General features: G+C 39.5%; 1 long non-coding RNA gene and 1 pseudogene across 1 annotated transcript; both read right to left on the bottom strand.

The window, feature by feature from the left end:
- Positions 1-1,040: 1,040 nt before the first annotated feature.
- Positions 1,041-1,106, bottom strand: LOC135579489 (U5 spliceosomal RNA; annotated as a pseudogene).
- Positions 1,107-13,872: 12,766 nt separating this feature from the next.
- On the bottom strand, positions 13,873-21,570 carry LOC135579463 (uncharacterized). The gene is made up of 3 exons (XR_010472612.1): positions 21,250-21,570; positions 17,401-17,517; positions 13,873-17,136 (listed from the first exon to the last, which is right to left on the bottom strand). It is a non-coding gene; the product is annotated as an uncharacterized LOC135579463 (long non-coding RNA).
- Between the last annotated feature and the right edge of the window lie 298 nt (positions 21,571-21,868).

Below are 21,868 nucleotides of genomic sequence, written 5' to 3'. Positions count from 1 at the left end.
AACATAGTTTGCATGTAATTCCATTGTTAGAATCATAGACTCATAGAATGGTTTGGGTCAGAAAGGACCTAGTTCCAAAGCCACTGCCATGGACAGAGACACCTTCCATTAGATCAGGTTACTCAAAGCCCCATACAATCTGGCCTTGAGCAGTTCTATGGATGAGGCATCCACAATTTCTCTGGGCAGCCTTTTCCATTATATGACCACCCTCACAGTAAATCATTTCTTCCTTATATCTAATGTAAAACTACTCTAGAATCATGGAATCATAGAATAGTTTGGGTTGGAAGGGACCTTCAAGGGATCTAGTCCAACGCCCTGGAATGAGCAGGGAGGTCTTTAACTAGATTGTGTTGCTCTAAGCCCTGTCCAGCTAGGCCCTGAAGTCTCTTTTGATCACCCCCAGACTATGGGTTGCAGCTTCATCACCACTCACATAAAAGACCAGTAATGGGTATTAGTCCAAGGGCTTTACCAGACTGGGAAGTTTCCTAGTGATGTCCTTAACCCGGGCCACAGGGAGGCAGGAAACTTCCCTAAGAGGAGGGTCTGTCCAGCATGTTGGACCCTCTGTTCTTCTCAGAAGGAGAGGAAGTCACCTACAACTATAATCCATCTTTTCTTCCTCATGGAGGTGGTTGTAATAAGGGGGGTAGGTGTTTCTGACCCTGTCAGCACCTCTGCTGTAGATGGACCTTCATCCTCTACATCCATTGACTGTTCTTCCCCATCTAGAGCATCATACCTGTTGTATACAGGCATCTGGGAAGGCGAGGTGGGCAAGGGGGAGTTTCGCCTGCCACCCCAGGTGGGGACTTGCCTCCATTCACTCCTTTCCCTTGAGCTACTGCCTTCAGTCTGGCAGGGAAAGGATACAGGGCCCCCTTGACCTTGTTGTTTGTTGCTTTTTTTTTCTGGTGGCCATTTCTCTTTCAGCTTAAAACCATTGCTGCTTGTCCTATCACTAGACTCCCTGACAAAAAGTCTCTCCCCATGTTTCCTGTAGGTCCCTTTAAGTACTGGAAGGCTGCTATAAATAAATTGTTTCTCTCCATGGAAACCTTTAGTAAAAGGTGAAAGATTTATGTGATCTGAAGAGAAGCTCGAGTACACTCTTGCCATCACTTCTGTATTACTCTTACTGAGACAGTGGCAGCTTCCTGTCCTTTAGACTGAACTGTTAAAAGCACAGATTCTGATACAAATGGTATTAGAAGAGACTATGTTGATCTTTATGTTGTATATCTATATAAAGATCATGAAGTGTATGAGCTTTACTATGTCATCTAGCCATAAAGCACTAGGTAGTGGACCTAGAAAGTGTGCTGCAGTTCACTATCTTTCCTATAGGCTCTCAGCTGATCCACATAAGTTGGTTTTCCTCACTTCTCCTTCACCTCTCCATGTTTTCTTTTGAGTCTTAGTTTCCAGTGCAAATGAAAGTCCAAAGTAAAATTCAGCCCAAACTGTTGAATTAGCTTTCTGGTCAGCCACAGGAAACTCTGCCAAGCCTACCTCAGATGCTGGACCTCTCTATGAAGACCCACTTGGTTCTTGCAACTCATCTATCAACCTTCAGAAGTATTGCCATGGGATACCTGTCTGCAGTAAAGGACAGAAGGAGGAGTGGGGAGTGATAAATCCTTCAACAGTAAAAGGATAAAAAGAAAAAAGGTATCAACTGTTTCTTCTCCTTCACCATGTGTGACCATTAGCTTAATTGTATTAGAAGTTACAGAAATATCTCACTATTACTGCAGGGAAAGTCTGGAATAAACTACTGAGGAAACTGGTGGAAACTTTCCTTGGGGGATTAGTATGAAACAGAAATATCTCTCAGAGGTAATTCAGTTACATCTATCCTACCTCACTGCAAAGTACTGAACTGGACACTAGGAGGTCTCTCTCTGCTCTGCCTTGCCTTGAAATATGAATTGACATTGAAGACACTGTATCACCAGGCCATATCTCTCAACCACATTGTATATGACTGTAAATGGTTCAATAGTACAAGAAAAACACTTCCGTTCACATTTTTAAAGACGAAGGCTTCAGAAATGTGTTGGTGAAATAAAGCCTGGAAGAGAGCGTTCCATCTGGGCTAACCTTTTTTCCCGTATGTCAGTCCCTGTGAAATGTTTTATGTATGTATTCTTTGGAAATCAACTAGCAGAAACAGCTGTGTGTGCTGCCCACCTGCTAAAGCCTACAATCTAGTGTTATTTCAATTAGATTTGATTGCAGGAAAAGTTTATGAAACAGCTATCAATGATTTCATGCCATCTGGCTTCCGCTTTTCTCCTGTTCAGAGAAACCCTATGTTTACATTGATTGGCCTTCTATATATACAAGCATGACTGAGTTTTATTATTCTTTTTATTTGTCTGATAGCAGTGTGCTTGGTGCTGTACAAACTTACAATGGAAGATAGGCTGTCAAAGATGTCAAGCTGTGAAGTTCAGCTCAGATACACACGAGGCTTCAGCTGAGAACACAGCAGAAAGGAAATTGTATTTTAAAAATCCCGGTGTATTAATTAGGATATAAAGTTTCCACTGAGGATAAAACATTCTTTATCTTGGTGTTAGCCACATAAAAACTAAGTTATCAAACAAGACGGTGCTCTGGTTTCCTTTAATCACCAGCGGAACAAGACAGAAACTCTATGAGGAGAAATGGGTCCAGCCAAATTTATGTCTCAGGAGGTCTGGATTGCCTTTGGAGACACTTCCTCTCTTTTGTTCATCATCATGGGAGCTTGCACACCCAGCCTAGGGCTTACCTTCTTATCTGCTAACATCAGAAGAGTTGAGTCATCCCTTGACTACTGGCCTCCTTGGCAACTTTTGAATGTCCCAAATTATAGAAATATGTTCTTAGGTTAAGAAATGATCTCTTGTGAGCTATTTTTGCTTTAGCAACATTTAGAAGTTTGCTTTCCTCTCAAGTGGAATATGAATGTGGATCTTTTAAAATGCTAACTTTATTTTTCCTTCTCCCCTCAAATTCTTGATGTTTCTGTTGTCTGTGAGGATTTGGTACATAAAAGTGAATCTGAAACTGGATGTCTCATTAGCAGAACCAATTCATCTTCTAGCTTTGACCTGAATTCAGCTGTGGCAGGCTTTAACCTTGGTTTTGTTGAACTTGACATTTCAAATGAAAAATGAAAGTTTCATCCCTGTTTGGACAAATCAGCTCTAGGAAATGACAGTTCAAACTCACACAACCATCTTGTGTGTTTGTCCCTCCTGAGATGGAATGAATTTAGGCGCATGAGTTGACTTTGGAATTAACACCATCTGCTCACACTGTGCTTCCTTAAGGCTGGTTTGTGCTTCTTGCCTCTTCCTTCCCAGAAGAATGACGTGCTGTGTGAGGCTTGCAGGCGGTCTGGGCATATGTTAAGTTGTCAGTCTCAGTGGTCTGGAGGCATCCCTACTCTTTGGAAATACTATAACCTTTTGAAAGTCTATAAAAAAGAGAGGCTATTCTTCCATTACAGGATCCAGACCTTTTCTAAATTGACATTTCAGGGTTTATTCTATAGCAGTGTGCCTGCCTAGAATACTAGGTGCCAAAATAAATTAGACTAAAAGAAATAGGATAAAACTGTAAACACTCTGGTGAACAGTGTCTCCCTTTAATTTCTATAGTGCCCACTACAATGGGGATTTGATCCCTGACTTTCATCACTGAGTGCAACTGCATAGGTGTCACAGCACTGCCTCTATTTAGAGAAGTGTGTGGGCATATGGTGAAACTTCAGTGGAAACACCTTGCAAACTCAGCCCTGGGTACTTGCAAGCTGAGATCCACCCTGTCTTATATGCCCTGCTGTCTTTAAAGAACATATTAAGAACCTTGGTTGTCAGTACGTTTTCCTTGCTTTCACTATGGCACCAAGTTTTCAAATGTTTTACTTGGAAAAGAAAAACCACACAGGCCAGCTGGAGTGGAAAACAATGCACTGTTACTACATTTTTAAACCAAATATTTGAAGAAAGTGAACAGTTCTCTGCAAACCCAGTGAAAGTGGAGGGAAAGGCAAACATATTTGATTTTGCAGATTTCCTTATGAATTATTTACTACTTTACTAAAACAACTTATGCTAATAATATTGTAATAAGCAGTGCAGTTCTGACTCATGTTTGGCTGAAGAGGTATGTGAGGAGAACACAGGAAACTTTGCTGTAGCCTCACTTAATTCTCTGGAATACAAATGGGATAATTAGCCCAGTACTGCTAAATATATATGAATATAAAGAGATATAGAACATAGCTTCTACATACTTACAAGCACACATTCAAACAGTAGCTAAACACCAATTTCATCATTATTCATCTATATTTTTTTTATTAATTTGCATGACCAGAGCACCTAGTGCCTAGACTGAACTGTAATCTGTGCCCCCCATAAAAAAAACATGTCTGCAAACACCCTGAAATGTAAAAGCAGTAAGCCCTACTCTGGAAGACTTCAGATCTGCCTGGATCCAGCTTTGGTTTTTTTTAGACACATAAGGCACTGAGGCATGGGTACATATGTGCTAACACCATGGATGGGTAGGGGCATTTACAATTTCATTCTTTATGTGAATAGCACTCTGCCTTCCTGCAATCAGCTGCAAGATTTTTTGTCTACATATGCAAGAACATCAAGGCACTTCAATTTGAGAAATTTCAAACCATGGAAATAGGAAGCTGAAGGACTTTGGGCATCTGAACCTCAGTGATTTATTCAAAGCTATTTCATGAGGCTGTAGAAGAGCCAGGTCTTGATCCAGACTTTGCAAGTCCCAGCTTAGAACTTTGGCCCAGGTTGAATCCTCCTGTAACTGGCAGTGCATTTTGAAACTAACTGCTTTGTGTCCACTTATCACTAGATTAATTCCTTTAGGAACAGAAATATATATGTAAAAACCCCCCAAACAAACAAATAAAAAAGCCCCTGCTACTTAGGTTCTGAAACTGCTCAGATTTACACATGTGCTTAATGCTAATCCTCTGGGCTCAGTGGGACAGATCATGTGTTTAAAGTAGGGAACATGGAAAAGTTTTAAGAGGAGGGGGCCCTAATTGTAAAAATACAAAATCTCTATAATAACTACCTGCTCTCCAGCTTGCTGAATGCAACCTTCTGGAAAAAAAGAGGACACCCCTCCTGAACACAGAAAACAACAACTTTGGTGACAAGCTAATATAGAGTCTGAAAGAACTGGCTTAGAACCATGAAAAGAAAATCAGAAATACAATTGGCAATTTAGGGAACAAAGACTGTCATTAAATAAATACATGTGCAAACCAGAGGCTGGTATTATTGACAAAAATAGACCTGTAGAATATGGAAGTGATTAAGCTATTTAATTGGAAAACCTTTTCATATTTAGTTACATCTGATCTTAGATGTGCAGTGTAAAAAGCAGTATTTGTCATAGATATACGTATGCCATGTATGTATGTCCTATGTCTGCATGCAGAATAAAATCAAAGAGTAGGGAAGTGGATAAGAATCCGTGAAATTAATCTTGGACCATTATCTGGGAAAAAAAAAAAAAAAAAGAAAAAAAGAAAAAAAGAAAAAAAGAAAAAAAGAAAAAAAGAAAAAAACCCACCCACACACAAAAAGACAAAACTGTTGTTACAAAACCTCAAATCATTATGCTTTTGTTAGAAACTTAAAAGGCATCTCAGATTTGTCAAGAGTTGAAAAGTGGGTCCTGAAATGTCTTGAATAAATGAAGGTTTATTTAGAATTCTACATTGAAGCCATGCAGACCTTTATTTTTCTGCATGCTTTCAGAGTGATATGAAATAACATTTTGTGGCTTAACACATTCATCTGTGTTTCACCATAGGAGGTTTTTGTAACTCTGGATAGGTTTTCAACTGGTGTAAATTTTATTCCAGCTGAGCATCTGGTCCTTATTTTCACAGTTTTATATTAGTCAAATGAACTACAAAACTGTGAAAAAATATTTTCATTAAATGAACATGGTATTCAAAATATATTGCTGGAGAAGAATTGTTTCAAAACAGATGCTGGATTATGCATACAGCAGAGAATTTCAATTGTCTTATTGAATCTTTTCCATATCTTTCTACATTAGACACACAAATATATAAGAGAATGGGGAGAAATGGAAGAACTTGAGGAGTACAGAGCATCTGGATGGAAGATGCGAGTAAAATTTACATGCACCACAGCATCTCTAACCTCCAGAATATCATTTCTTTCCACCCAAATATGTTGTGCATCTCAGAAGCTCTTAACTGCTACTGTGCTTTCTGTTGTGTTCTTGTGTTAAGTATGCACAGAAGAATGGAATGGAATGGAATGGAATGGAATGGAATGGAATGGAATGGAATGGAATGGAATGGAATGGAATGGAATGGAATGGAATAGGACAGGATAGAATAGAATAGAATAGAATAGAATAGAATAGAATAGAATAGAATAGAATAGAATAGAATAGAATAGAATAGAATACAATTTCCATTATAAGGCTCCTGCAACAACCTACAGCCTTCCCACCCTCCCCAACAAAGTGTTGCACAGACACTCACAGCCACAGGGTTGATTCAAACAAGCTAATTTATTGTCATCTTTGTATCACTTAAAGGTCCCAGATGGGATCAGCTCTTTCTGACAGGATGGGTGGTCCCATTCTCTTGCAGGTAGTAACAGGAGCCTCGGTCGCAATCATGTCTTCAGTTTGGCAGATGGAGATTCCACAAGCTCTGGTGATGCTGAGTTCTTGAGCGGTGTCACCTCCATGACTAATTTGCTCAGATCTGCAGCACAGACTCCCCAGGCAGTCTCTGGGGTGAGCAAATTCTCTGTCCCAATGTCCAAAATTGTCACGCAGGCCCAACCAAGGTGAGAGAAAAGTGGATGCTTTGGACCACAGGTGTGGGTGGAAAAGCCTGTGACCACCAGGATGTGTATGGATCCCATGTCTTTGCAGTTCCCTGAGGTTTGCCTGATTCAGGAGAGGTGAGGTTGCACCAACACTGAATACAGTGGGACAATCACCCCCTTGGACCATTTGTCATGCTGTGATGCACTCCAGGATGCTATTTGCCCCCTTGGCTACCAGGGCACACCACTGGCTCACATTGAGCTGCTGGCCACCAGCACCTCAGATCCCTTTCTTCAGGGCTGCTCTCCAGCTGCTCCTCTCCCAGTTTATACTCATTCATGGCAGGGCTCTATCTTAGGTGGAGAATCTGCCATTTTCTTCAGTTCAAGCTGGGAAGGAGTGCCAGATGCTCCAGGTGCCACATGATCCAAACAGTGGAGGAGCTGAGCATTATATTACAGTAAGACTGACTTCCTGGTCTCTGTGGTTTAGGTTGCTGGGTTCTTTTTATTACTGCACGTGTCTAGGGTGCAGGATAATTAAAAGAGGAGGCATGCTTAAACTTGAAAACTGAACTAAAAATTAGCTGCAAAACATTTGGCTAAAGAGATATCTTCAATAATGTACCTTGGCGTAAGAAAAGGACATCTGAAATACCGAACCAAAGAAGTGGTAGAGGTCAATGTACCTGTCTTTCTAAGCAGCTAGTGCTTTTCTGCCATGACAATGATGTAGCAACAGCTGTCTCTGGGAGGCCTAAATCATTATGTTCACCAAAGCCCTCTGCCAGTGCACGTGTATATACACACCACATCACCAGATCCAAAACCTCACATGCTCTAGGATGAGACATACACTTGAGTTTGCACTATCAATATTTAGATGAAACATAGGCATTATGTAGCCCAAATTGCTGGGAGCCAGAGACAACAGAGGACTTGGGCACCTCAGGGTATTAGACCTGTTACATGTCTGGTTCCTCAAGTACTACTCAGCATAAGGAGAGATATAATTCAAAATGTGCAATATACTGAGTTTCATGCAAATCTTGCTTAACAACCCATAGGAAATAAAGGGACTTTTTGCACCTCACCTATTCTTAACTTGCAGCTTCTGCATGGCCCTTGCACTTGTCCCTCACAAGACCAAAGGGCACTGGGGGCTAAAAATGCCTGTGAAAAAGCTTCCAATTTTTCCTGTGTTTTTAGAAGCATTCAGGATTATAATTTAGGAATGAGATTATAAAATTGCACATTAATTCCTGTCTGAGTCACCCACATATTATTCAGGCTCAATGCAAAGTGCTATCTACTGAGTCTAATTGAAGTCGGCCTACTCCATATGGAGGTCTGCTTTCCATGTGGTGACCATGCCCAGCTCTGTCCTTGTCACTCACCGTCCTCCTAGGGTCCGAGTTTTCTGATAAAGGAAATTCTGTGTGAGCATAGATGTAACCACAACAAACCCCAGGAGTATCTTGATTGCAATTGGGATGTCTTCCCTCCAGCAGACACCTGCATGTGTTTGTCACTGAGACTTCAGCATGCACTGGAGGTCATCTTCACCATGACTGCATTGGTATCAGAGAGAGTTGCAGGTACTCGGACGGTAAGGTCAGGGCCAAGGAAATGTGTAAATACAGGAGTTATCATGGTCATTGATGGTTTTATGTGACTTTGCAGAATGCTAGCTTGAATACCCAGCTCTCAAGTTGCTCTAGAAAGAATAGACACTCTTAGGCAAGTTTCACACAGGCACTTTAGGAGTGCACAGGTAAACTCCACACAAACATGTGAATGGGTAGGCTCATTTCTCTGCTATATAAATGGTGGTTTAGAACTTCAAATAATGTTTTTCCTATATCTTTGGGTGAAGCCATTTTCTGTTATAGAGCTGGCTCTGTGTTATTACCTCATGTCAATGAATTAATCTCTTTTATCATGGTAAACATCAAGAAATCCTCAAAGTCTTTGCTATAAATAAAATTATTATATCTATATGTGTATATTTATACTAGTCTTTTCATTCATGTATGAGATGGATATTCATCTTATACTACATTTTAGATTCAATTTCTACCATAATTTAGGGCTACAGAGATACACAGGAGTGTAACCAACCTTTGATAAATTTTGAAACTCAACGTTCAAAAAGTTTTCCACATGGACAATATTTTTTTTAATTTACATTACACCCATATGTAAAAATCTCTAGCTTGCCTTAAACTTGGCTGCCAGATTCAAGGCCTGATTGTCCCTAAAAAATTCACTCTTAGCTTTAGACTGCAGTCCTACTATGTCAAGTCATGCCATTCAGAAGTAATAAGTAATAGGTTGAAGTCCCAAGGAAGGGTGAACCCTGTTCTGATGATAAGCAAATATAGGGTGCCTAAAAATGCATAGTGAGCTTTATAAAATACTTGTACAGACAGATAGTGCTTGCAAGGAGATTTAGCTAAGTGTATGTTCGGGTAAGTAAAGACAAGATTTCTTGGCTTCCTACATGTATCCCAAATTTATTTAGGAACAGACTGGGTCGCTTGTAAAACTAAATGGACAAAATGAATCTGTCTCCACCAGAAAAGGCTTCCCATCTTCTCGTACTGACCCTCCTGAAAAGCTTGCCCAGTGGGATGTGAGAAACAAGGGCTGTGAAGCCATCACCCTCTCTCTACTACCTGGTATGACTCTAACAAGCCATAGTATCTAGATTTTCAGGTTATTCCCACAGTAAATTGTCTGATACTTTTCTCATATTTGGAAATATTTTTCTCATTACTTTCATGAAACAGAGTTCCCAAAGGTTTTTACAGAAGAGGAGAAATTTCATTTGCAACTCAATTCTTTCATGGAGTGGTAGACAGTTAAATACCTGGAGAAACCCTATTACTCATTGCTTCTTCTCATCTTGACCTTTTCCAGAAATGAGTTAAGCAACCAAATCCCAAAACAAATCCAGGCCAGAGTGTTTCAAACTGTTCCTCAACATCAAGATAAGCAAAAATCCTTCCTCTTTATACCTCTGCCACAAGTTTTCTTTTAAAAGATGCCTCTAAGTATCTGGCAGTTTGAATAGCTTGAAGAAATTTGGACAGCATTTGAAATCACTCATCCTAATATTTAAAGCACTTCTGTTGAAAGTAAGTAAGACTATCCTTTGATGAAAATACCAAATGACAGGTCATTCTGCCTTAAATCTAAGCTGAAAAAATCAATTAGCAATGAGAACTGATAACACTAAGATATATATTGCAACAAGGGGACCGGCAGAGAGAGGGCAATTTAGAATATGGCTACATCAAGTACAGCAGAGTTGATTAAAAATTTAGCAGTTCTGCTGATGAATGTCCTAGTTCAGATTTGGGAAACATCTATGAACTTAATTTTCCACTGATTAAATAATAATTTTATAAACCATGTATAATTCATGTAACATTAACTCAACAATCTTGTGAAATCTGACTGCAGCTAAACAGTTAACACACACACCCAACGAAATATTAATAGGACTCGCAGCAGACCGTTATCATGAACTGGACAGTGTAATAGCTCTTTATCTTGACTGCCAAACTCCTTCACATTTTCCACCATCGCTGAACACAGCAGTACATATGCCATCCAAGGTACTCCTTCAGGACCAGATCCCCATTGCAAGTGTTTAAAGGCAAGAGGTGGACGCCTGAAACCAAGGTTCAGTATCTTCATACAAAACCTGCACTTGAGAGATGCTGAACAACAACTGTTGTCAGCTAAATCCTCAAAAAGCGGGGAGTAATCATGACTGGATACAAAGAAAATAAGTGCCTTCCAAAGTGAAAAGCCACAATAGCCCAGGTTAGTCTTCATTGACTTCACCCCAGCTGGTCGTGGTGGGGAACAATAGTATGCCCTGGCAAACAGCTCGGTTTCGCTGCAAAAAATTGCCACTGAAGTACAAACATAAAATTTCCCACTTGTCTTGGAGAGGTAAGGGTGATGTGTTTGTTAAAATGTAGAGCAGCAAAATTACTTATCAAAAAGCAGTTATATAAATAGTTAGACAAGATGGATTGTCAATAGTAGGGATAGAGCAGGTTTTGCCTTCCACCTGCCTTAATGAGAAAACTCAATGGAACTTAGCAAGAAAGTGTGAATACACACAGACTGGAAATTAGTTATTAGAAAAATGAGATTCTGGACAAGTCTCCTAATCACTGTAGTGAAGTTTAAAATAGAGCTCAGTAGGTCTACAAGATGAGTGATACAGTGTGGAATTATATGGTGAGGAGTTGGACTCAAGAGACCTGGGTTGTAGTTTTCGCTAGTGTGAGGAGATGTACAACTAACTTATGTTGGTTTAAAATCAACAACAGAAGAAAACTAGGAGAGGAGAAGGGATTGTACTTCTCAAATTGTATCAGCAAAGATGGTAAAAGGCCAGAATTAACATATTCCAATTTAATATTTTAAGATCTCTCTAGAAAAAGCAAAACCTCAAGAATATCAGCACAAGAAGGATACTTAACAATCTTGCATGATTTCAAGTGTTTATAAATGTGTTTTTTACAGTTCCTCTCTGTTACAACATTGTCTTATTTATACTACAACAGATATGGAGCAATCTATCTTATTTTGAAGAATACAGAAGAGATGAATATCCAAAATATAACTATTCCAAGTGTTCTCAGTGGAAATTCAAATAAAACCAACAAAGCTGGGATGGCTCACAGCTTTGAAATGTGCCTGAATTTTGCTGTAAATATTGAAATCACATTTCCCTTGCAGTTTTGCCTGGTTTTCATTATGAGGTGTTAGTTTCACTGATGCCTCAAGGACTGTGAACTCAAATTAAAACTAGTGAGAACTTTGACATGCACATTTGCAAAAGATCCTCAGTGCAGCACAGCACAGCTTTGGTTCTGCCTCGCACCTCTGAGCAGACGCTCTGGTTTCCAGAATTTAGAAACACTAAAGAAGCCAGAAATATTTGAGGGAAAAAAAAAAAAAAAAAAAAAAGAAAAAAGGAAAATTTATATGTACTATAGTTAAACTTCTCCAGAGGATGCTGCAAATTGCTCTGTGGAGGACTTCTAATTCCCAAGATTCCAGCAGCCCCTTTACTGTTTTCTTCACCTCCAATTCATGCCAAAATATCTTATTTTTGTTCATCCTGTAGCAGATTCTGTGGGTAATTTCTGTACTTGTTGTCTTACTCTGAGGGTTATTTAAAGCTTGGAGGAAAATCATATTGACTTGGGCTTTTCTCTTGGCCGAGGCCCATAATAGTAAAGCAATGCACCCACTAACACGGATCCACCCTCACAAGTTTAAAGCTCAGTCTAAAATCCTCCAGGCACCCAAAGTGAAAACACAAGTTGGCATTTAAAGCATGTCAGAATTGTATGCAAATAGCTAAATATAGTAAAATATCATCTGTTGTGTGCAGCGTGACAGGTGAGCCCCTGAGCAGCTGCTGCCTCACCCGTGCCCTGGGGACGCGTGCTCTGCAGAGTTGGGCCCCCAGCTATCCCTTCTCACATGCCTTTAAGGCATGTACTAGGTGATAACGCTTATCCTCTGTTCACTCTTCCTTCTTGATAATGTGCATCTCCTGTCCGTGTGATTTGGACCCTGCCCCGTGTTCAGAGACAAGAAGTGAAAGCTGTTTCTCTCCCCCAGAAGGTGAGTGAAAATGTTTAGATTGCGGATGTTCCTTCGCTTAGCTGGGCCCTCACTTTCAAAATCACCTTTTGCTCATAGAGGAAGCAACACAGTCTCAGCTAAATGCTGTGATGTTTGTTCTGTCACCAGGTGACATCATGTTGCCATGGCAATGCTTGGCAGCATTTCATAGAGAATTTCTGCATTTCAGATAATGGAATTTAAAAGGCCTTTGATCTGAACTTTTCAGGGCCATTTTGAAACAGAAGACCCTGTCCTTTTATGTGTTATAATGAAATGCAGGGGGAACCCAAATCTGAAGCAAGGTGGTAGCAAGCAAGCCAGGGATAGCTCACATAAAATGAGAGTAATTGACCTTCAAGGAGCACTAGGTATCCCCAGCACCCGGTTATTTCTTTACTTAAGCTTGAGTTGTTCTGTTGTTGGACTTTTCACTTATAGGCATATGCACTAAAGCACACACATCTCTTCACAAATTAACAGCTATCATCTGTCATGTAAAATGGTGTTTCAAATTTACATCACAGTCTTTTAGCAAGAGGCTTTCTCATCACTAGCTGTCATTCTCAGGAGGATAAGGAAGGACTCGGAAAAATCAATGGCTTCTTTTGAATAATGGGAACATCTGATTTTGAAAGTGATATAATTTCACCTTATCAAGTTTTTAATACACACTGTTTGTACTCTGCTAGATGGCTAAAAATTTATTTAAAGAACAATTACGTTGTGTGAGACTCATGAGTTAAAAAGCCAGGTTGAAATTTATCAATTTCAGCACAAAGTCATGGTATCATGGAAAGTTTGATTACTTCTATTAGACAACAGAAAAACTGTGTGTCTTCAGTACTCAGATACTTCCTACATTATTGATCACACATGCACATTCTGGTTTCAAGAACGGAGGAAAAAATATTCAGTGTACTTTTAAGTTGATCAGAAAATAACAGTTTCTTATAAAAATTACTTTCTTAGGAATTACTTGCTAAGTTCTCAAGCTTTTGTTTCAAAAAAGCCTTCAAGCAGAAAGCATGCAGGAGAATTATGGATCTATAGATCGGGTCAGCATGCAAAAGAAAATACATAATAAGCAATAATAAAGTTAATTGCCAGAGTTCTTGCCTGTGGGTAACTGCATTTTAGCTGTTCCTCATTTTTTGCTAACTCTTAGGAAAACAGCTGAGACTTCAACAATATTCTAACTATTTCCAAAGTTTGCAGTGGTTTGGGCAAGTATTTATCAGAGCAATTTGCATGAAATGGCACTAAATATGTTTTATCTGCCACAAGTAAGTAGCAAGCAATCATTTTAATGAATAGACACACTCAATGATATACAGACATTAATGTCAATTCTTCTGTATTTATTAAATAATTTTGCATTTCCTCATACATTATTGCACTAAAGTGTGTGATTCTTCCCAGACTCAGAGCACGTCTTGAACATTATTTCAAAATTGCGAGTAAACTTGGGAAAACTGGAAGGCATTTGCACATTAACTTATAGTAGTTATAGTTTAAACAACCCCATTAATGTGTGATATTATGAAGTTTATTACATAGAGCCATGATGAGCGTAATGAGTGAGCAAATGGAAGTACTGCAGAATAAATAACACTCCTTTGCTTACAAACATCCCCATAAGTTACAATAATAAAGTGTATCAAGTGACAACCCATGAAGAAGCATGGTTCGGTTGGCTACACTAAACTTTCCTTCCTAGGCAATAAAAGAAGCTACAATAAATTTTTTATGTGTAAAGTTAATTTTTCATTATACCGACTAACACAAATGCAATCAAAATGTCAGCAAAGGTTTTGGTTTGATTTAGCCCATTACTTTAAAAGATGTTACTCATCTCAAAGGTGGTTTTTGACACTCTTAATGTGTTTTTGAAAAATGTTTTATTGTCTACAGCTAAGACATCCTGAAAGTTTCCACCTTTGTAAATCAAAAGGGGAGAAGGGGGAGAAAGTGGAGTTTTATTGGTTTGTTTTGCTATACATAGACTTAAGAGTCAAATGTCATTGAAACTTATTTTGATCACTTCAAAAAGCTCGTCTTTTAGTAGTGAGGAGAGCAACATTTTGCTCTTGGGCCAGTGCTGTCTTTCTCTGGTGGTTTTTCCAGATGACAAGTCCCGTTGAAGGCAGGAAAATTCATCACTGGAGCGAGTGAGCAGGATTTCTCCTATGGCAAAAATAAGCATCCACATTGCATGTGAATGCAATGCTCAAGTTTAGGATAAGCTTTGTTACCCAGGTTCCACCTGTCATGGGCAGGTGGCAGGCAGAAAGTCTGGGCAGAGACCAGCTGCTCCACAGCCACCGGTGAGTTCTCAGAAACTGGACTGTGAGCCTCCCTCCTTACATAGTGCTGCAAGGCTGGAGTCTGTGTAGGGTTAAACATATGACTAAAATGGTGAAGAATTAATTCCGCACAATTTGTGTTTACATTCTACAGGATTTCAGAATGAAATATCAGGACGCAGGCTGCTTGAAGTTGGAAATTTTATCTCTCAGGAAAATTCTAGCATTTTAATAAAGAAGATTTTACTCTAAAGTGATATATCGCATTAAATCTCTCACTTTTCTCATGGATTAATATGTTACATGGAAAAAAAAAATGATTTGCAAGTATCAAAATGACCTAGTTTGTTTTTGGTTTTTTTAATCTTTCAGTGTTCAAAATCCTTTGTTTCAGTAAGGTGCCTTTTACCTTGGCTCACTTACAGGAGGTGCAGAACTCTGCTGCAGCTATGGTATCATTTCAGCTTTGTGTTGTGTTATATCACATTGGGGTTTGCAAGGGAGGGACTAGCAAAACATTAATTGCCATCTTCTACTCCACAGCTGTTGTGCAGCTCTAAAGATTCTCTGCAGCTTTCTAATGCTGACCAACTCCAGGTCAATTAAAAGTACTAGCAAAAAAGGCTGAATTGTGGTGTCTGTAGCACACCAGCTGGTGTGAGGATAAAATAGTTGGGCATGATCTGTTGTAGATACTGTTAAAGAAGTTTCTTTTCCCTAGGTTTCCCACACACATCCTGGATTTTTAGCCATGTTTATTACTTGCCTTGTTGGTGGGAAGAAAGCCTTACACGTTTGTTGAGGATGATTAAGGAAAAAAACAAACTTGGAATAAAAAAACTAACCAAACAAACAACCTGACATGAAGAAAACAAACTGTGTTCCATATCTTCAAAGACTATACATTGGCATGATACCAGTCTCTTCAGAGACAGAAACATGGGACTGCTAAACTGCTCTTTTGCCATTCTTTACTTCCATAAATTAGGGATTATGGGAGTCCCAACATAGGATTAGGATGGGATTCCTCTCAATTGATTTCACCCATCTAAATATTAAGAATGAATCGAAGTGGTTGTCTAGGTCCCTTGTATAGTCAGAAGACAAAAACAGGCACCTCCAAAGGAATGTTCATCCCATCTGCCATAAAAAATATCACAAACTACTTTGGGCTAGTTGTTTGGATTTTAGATTAAAGTCCAGTAAGATGAATTCCGCCCTCAGGCCCTTGAGGAAACAGCTATTCTGGGAGTCCTACATTTCTGAAGTTTTTTCCTGCTTCATGATACATTTGGTGTTGCAAGTAACAGACCAGCATCAAAACTTATTATCATATCCCCGCCCACCAAAAATTTGATTGAAAATAACACTTTTCCTACATTAGTGTAGCATAGTCTCATCATAATGCATGGGGAATTTGTTGCAACAGTACGTAACTCAGTGAGTGCTGTGAGAGTGCTCTCTGTAAAGTTCAAGACCTCTAATCTCTCTGCTGGTACATGGTGCCTAGTGAGTAACAGCCCTACAGCCGGAATACTCTTTCTACAGTTTAACAAGAGGTGAGGTTTGATTGATAATAGATGGGGTGCTCTGTTCCCTTTGAAACTGTTATAAATCAGTCAGATAGCTCCAAACTGAAAAACAATGTTAGAATTAGCAATGGATTTTTCAAAGACATTCAGAGGTTGGAGGTATTGCATTGCTGCAAGTCAGAAGAGGAACTGGGACTAAATCATTTTCTCTCCAGCCTCCAAGAAGAAAAAAAACAATAGATCCTAAGTCTGTAAGGAGAAAAGGATGTGGGTACTTTAAAGGGATAGCCCAAGCTCTGTCCACTATTGAGGTCCTGCTGCAGTGATTCAGGACGACTCACCTGTGCAGGGCCTTAACAGGAAAGACAGAAGTTGGGAATTTCACCTTTATGATAACAGGAATAGAACCTGCCTTTGGCTCCTCGTTGCTAAGAGCATGACTCTGCAAGTTAAGGAAGGAAATTATTCCTTCTAATGAAAAAAAAATATTGTTCATGGTATTTCAGTGTAACTATACCAATCTATCTGATCCAAGAAAATCACCAGGGATTGAGGGACCCCTGATTTTAAATTAAGCATAGGAAAGACCAGAAATAAAGCCTTGTCAGTGAGCAACTAGGAAAGAGCTGGTAGCAGTGTCTATTATTAATGTCATCCATCCCTTGCCCTGAAGAGATCCCACTTTCTGTTGCTTACTCTCTGCCAAGCTTCAGGTGCTCAAGCTGAAATTTGACATGGCAGGCATCACCAAAAAGGGGTCACCACGTTCATCTAGGGAAGAAAAGAGACATGTTTTTGCATCTGTAACCACATCTTGTTGTTGTGTAACCCTAGCAGTGACAGAACTAGTGACTTTTCACTTATTATCACTCTGGCCACAGAAAGCTTGCATTTCCTCTACCAGGGGACTCCAACTTCAGAAGCAGGACTGCTCTGAACTGAAGCTGTCCAGTAACCAGAACACTAAACCATTTGTTGGTGGATTTCTTAAACAAATAAAGATTTGCTGTGTTTTTTAAAGAAAAATATCTTTACCAGTTTAATTTGAGGGTCAGCAGGATACGTAGGATGATGACGGGTCATTGGAAGGCTTCATGAGGAAACCACTGCATGCTGCACTCAGACCATCTAGTGGACATCAGGTCTCCTGTGCTGTAAGAGACGAAAAACTGATTAGGAGAGTCAATACCTGAAACAGGCTCCGGGAGAGGGTTTCATCTCATTTAAATGCATCTACAATGCAGATGCCAGCAGCTACACAAGTCACCTAGGACTCAATTTGTATTCTGTGGTTAGAAATAGGCACTTTTAAGTGGTGATTCATCTGACCTATTTTACCTGTCTACTCTAAGAGGAACGGCACAGTGATGTAAGAGTTCCTGTTTCTTTCCTGTAAGATAACCTTAAGGGGACTAACTCAGATGTGGACTCACTTTCTGCACAGCAGACATCTGCATTAGTTGGATGCTTTTCTGCTGTATGTAGACTTTCGTGGATGGTGATTGTAATGCTGATGAGAATATAGCAAGAAGAGTGCTTGCACTCCAGAATTCACTAGATTGCAAGTGTCATAAATTCACTCCTACTGAGTGTAGGATGACTACAGTGTGGAAAGAGCAGTAATGTGAGCAGACTTAAGAGTTTCCATTGTGAAATGGATAAATATACAAAAGCTAGTGAAAGAAAACTATTTTAGTTTCTGAATTTGGAGAGAACAGTGAGAAGTGTGAAAAGGGTGTACCCTTCTCCAGCAAGGAGAACTTTTTGAAATTGCAGCCCAGCTCTGGAAAAAGGCTGCAACATGCCTTTCTCATTTTAATGCCATACTCAGAGTATGGAATTACACTATTTCTGGAAGATGTATTGTCTACAGGACAATAAAGAAGAATTGTCACCAAGAAACTGCAGCGATGTTATGTAGAAGCGTATCTTTCACACCTTGTTCAGATACTAAGCCACAGTGTATTGAAGGTGCACTGATACCAAACAGGGAGGTGAGGAAAATATATCTCTCCTGCAGATTCAGCCTCTGTATTAGATTATTACAGTCATCACTGAAGAGAACCAAGACTGTCATGGTTGAGACAGACAAACGACACAAGACGGAGATGACACAGCTGAGAGATCCCAGAAGGCTTTCCTGATTGCATGGTTGAGCCTCCTTGCAATGCACCCTGTCATTATGTAGGGAATATTTCTTCTCATTACTCAGAGGTCAGAGACTCTGCAGCCCACAAGGTGCAGTTAGCTGCTGGCCCTAGGAGGACACAAAGGAAGTCAAGAAACCACAAAGATAACTACATTCTCCATTGCCATTGGCCTAACCATGGAAAGCAAGGAAAAGACAACCACACAGGCTGCCGAGAACCATAGATCACAGTCACTGCAGATCTGGAAAGCAAAGAAAGGGAATCAGAAAACTGCAGAAGAGCAGCAGTCAGATGCCACCTCCACACAGAGGTCATGATGTGACTTATGATCTCATCTATAATCTGGTTTGACACAGGATTAGAAGAAAAAACCCACAACAACAATAAAGGGGAACAACAGGACTTCATGTCTCAGCAGGAAGCCAGCAGCAAGGAAGAACCAAAGGCAAGAACTCAGACAGACCCCGAAGACTGAATTACACAGCCTGAAAGTGTGAGAGCCTTCTAGTTGTAGAATCATGGTACAGACATATTCCAACAGAGGTTGTGTGTTAATTTCCCCCAGTCTCTAATTTCATCAGCAAATATGGACACAAAACACTGAACAAAAATACATATATTTTCAGGAAATAGCTCCATGAATAGAGTTTGAGGCAGGAGAATAAAAGTCAGAAGAAAATTGGTGAATCCATCCAGAAGTCCATTTACTTCCTTGTGTCCAGAACCCTTAATGGAAAATTGTTCATTCCATCATGAGATAGTTTACCTTTATGAATTTTAGCCTTTAAGTTGTTGCTTAGCAAGTAGTGCATAAAACATAGTTCATTGCACTGAGAGCACATGGGTCCTGTGAGAAAACAGGTGGTGATCAACTAGCTAAAAACTATCATTCTGGGTGGTCTTGTCAGTAGTACCACTAGTTCCAAAATCTCTATTAATATTAGCACTTCCTACCTTTGGAGTGCTTGATTTACAATCTGAAGTAAGCATTATTTTAATACAATTTGTGATATTAAAAAGTATACTAGCATTGAGTATTATTATGCTGGCAGATATTTTGATTAACCTACCAGAGATTTAATGAGGAAATTTCTGCATTAAAAACCTGAGCTGGTGCAGGCAGACTTGGCAGTAAGAAATTATCCAAGAAATAAATTTTCATCCTAAGAGATCAGACAGAAGAGAAGCTCTGGAGTATTACTGTTTTGGCACTTCTAGCCATATCAAAGTATAGAAAAAGAACTAACTCTTTAGATTTTCATTTTAGCAGTACCCCATCAGCAGTTTGAAAGGGAAGGAATTAATTGTGGAGTTAATTGTTTTCTTCTTGGCTTGTACAAAACACGAACATGTGTATCTTATACCCCTAAAAAATTTCACTTTCTTCTTTTCCTAAATGATATTCTCAGACAATATAAAAAGCAAATGTTAGGGTCCAGAAAAATAAAGATGAAATAGAACAAATTTTACACTTTAAAAGTTACAAACATATACAAAATATAAACATGCATGTTAAGTGAAATAGTTGAGGAAAAGAATTCCCAAAAAACAATAACTGTTGTTTAAGAGTCACGTATGTCCTGCAGTCATGTAATATTTGATGTAGTAACATTTTTCTGATAGAGTTTTTAGCCCTTACTAAAACAGGAGGTAGAAAGTTTGTACTATCATTTTCTATCTGAGTCTCATTAATTTTATCTTTAAGACTCCTCTTTTATTCTCACTATACACATAGTATTATGCTTTATATCTTAAACTTTTAGGAAATTGAATCCAGCATCTGTTCAAGAGAATTAAATTTAGATTTCTCAGTTTTGATTTGCTAGAAGATTCAACACTGAAGAAACTTTGGGAAATGTGCAGTACTGTTAAGCATAACTTAAGGACGACCTAGTAGTTAATGTACAGAACTAGGTACCAGGAGATCTGGATTCACTGCACTGCTCCAGGTTTTCTTTGTGAGCTAATGCAAATCTCCATGTTCCCCATCTGTATAATGCGAACATTATTCTTCTGTCTGCATTGCCTAAGAGTTCTGCAAGCTGCTTTTCAGAGGTGAACGCTTTGCAAGAGAAGTCTTTGGATGTATTCATTGTCAGGGCAGGATGATATTATTATGCTTTTGAGCAACACTGTGTAGCACTGGGATATGAATGTGCTTGTAGCTCCTTCTGCTACAGAAACAGAAGTGTTAATAATAATTAATGATATTAGCACCTTTTAATTGTGCTGCACTTGTGACATCCTTCTTAACTCTTTGCTCTGGGTTAGGGAACTCCCCATTGTCTGCTTTAGCTATGGTAAATACCACTGTTGCACAATATTATTGTTGCTATTTATTCAAAGAACACCTTTTGAGTGCAATTAAAACAAACAGGTGTCTGCACTGAGGAGTTTATAGATTATATTAGAGAGAGCACAGCAAGACATGAACAGAGGGAACACTGGAATTCAATGCTTTTCGTAGAGATACAAAGCAATAGGCTTTTCTTTTCCCTGTTCCTTCTCATTTACTCTCTCATTGCTTTCTTGGAGTCTTGGTGTGTGTGCAACCTTTGCATTCTCCAGACACTGGGCAAAACACACTTAGCTGAAGTTTAGGCCAAGATACATAGGAAGTCTTGGGGGAGATGGATGGTGCAAGAAACCCAGTTGTTTTTGCAAATCTCTGAATAAATGCCCCCTCTTGAAAACATATCAGATTCTCTTATCCATCAAACCTGCAATTGCTCACCTAATGTCTTGTGGACAGCTGCACAGAGAATGGGAATGCCCCTCAGCTGCTAGAGATGTTCTGTCCCCATGAAGAATTGGCACCTTATGAGGTATACGAAACATCACTTGATGGAACAGATGGGCAGTTAATTTAGGTTCTGGTAGAAAGACTGTTGACGATAGAAGTGAGATTCCTACTGGGCTTTTGACCAGGTCTCTTTCTTAGCCCATGTAACCTGAAAAAAAAAAAAAAATCTCTTTTTCTTTCTGTAGTTCATTAGCATGTCCTGTTAGAACTTGCCTTACCTAGGACTGCAGTTCCCACATACAGATTTACAGGAAGAAGTAGAGGCATGCAGAGAGGTCTTGATTTCCCCTGTACTGACAACAGCTGGTACAACATGCCCTGCTGCATCACAAAATGCAGCCACAGTTGCTTTGAGAGGCACATCTGTCAAAGCAGAGACTCTCTGCTAGGAGCAACAGTGTTCATTCCTGACCAAGGCTTTGAAGTGTTCCTGTCTATCAACCTACACACGCTGAATAAAACAAGGAAGAGTTGCAATGAGACTGGAAAAAAAACAAGAGAGCACAAAAGGTCATATGTAGAGTTCAGGCCCACAGCATTTTATGGAGAA

Source organism: Columba livia, chromosome 4, assembly GCF_036013475.1.
Source record: "Columba livia isolate bColLiv1 breed racing homer chromosome 4, bColLiv1.pat.W.v2, whole genome shotgun sequence".
Lineage (NCBI taxonomy): Eukaryota > Metazoa > Chordata > Aves > Columbiformes > Columbidae > Columba > Columba livia.
Note: the sequence above shows the minus strand (reverse complement) of the source record. Positions and strands in the feature narration are given on the sequence as shown.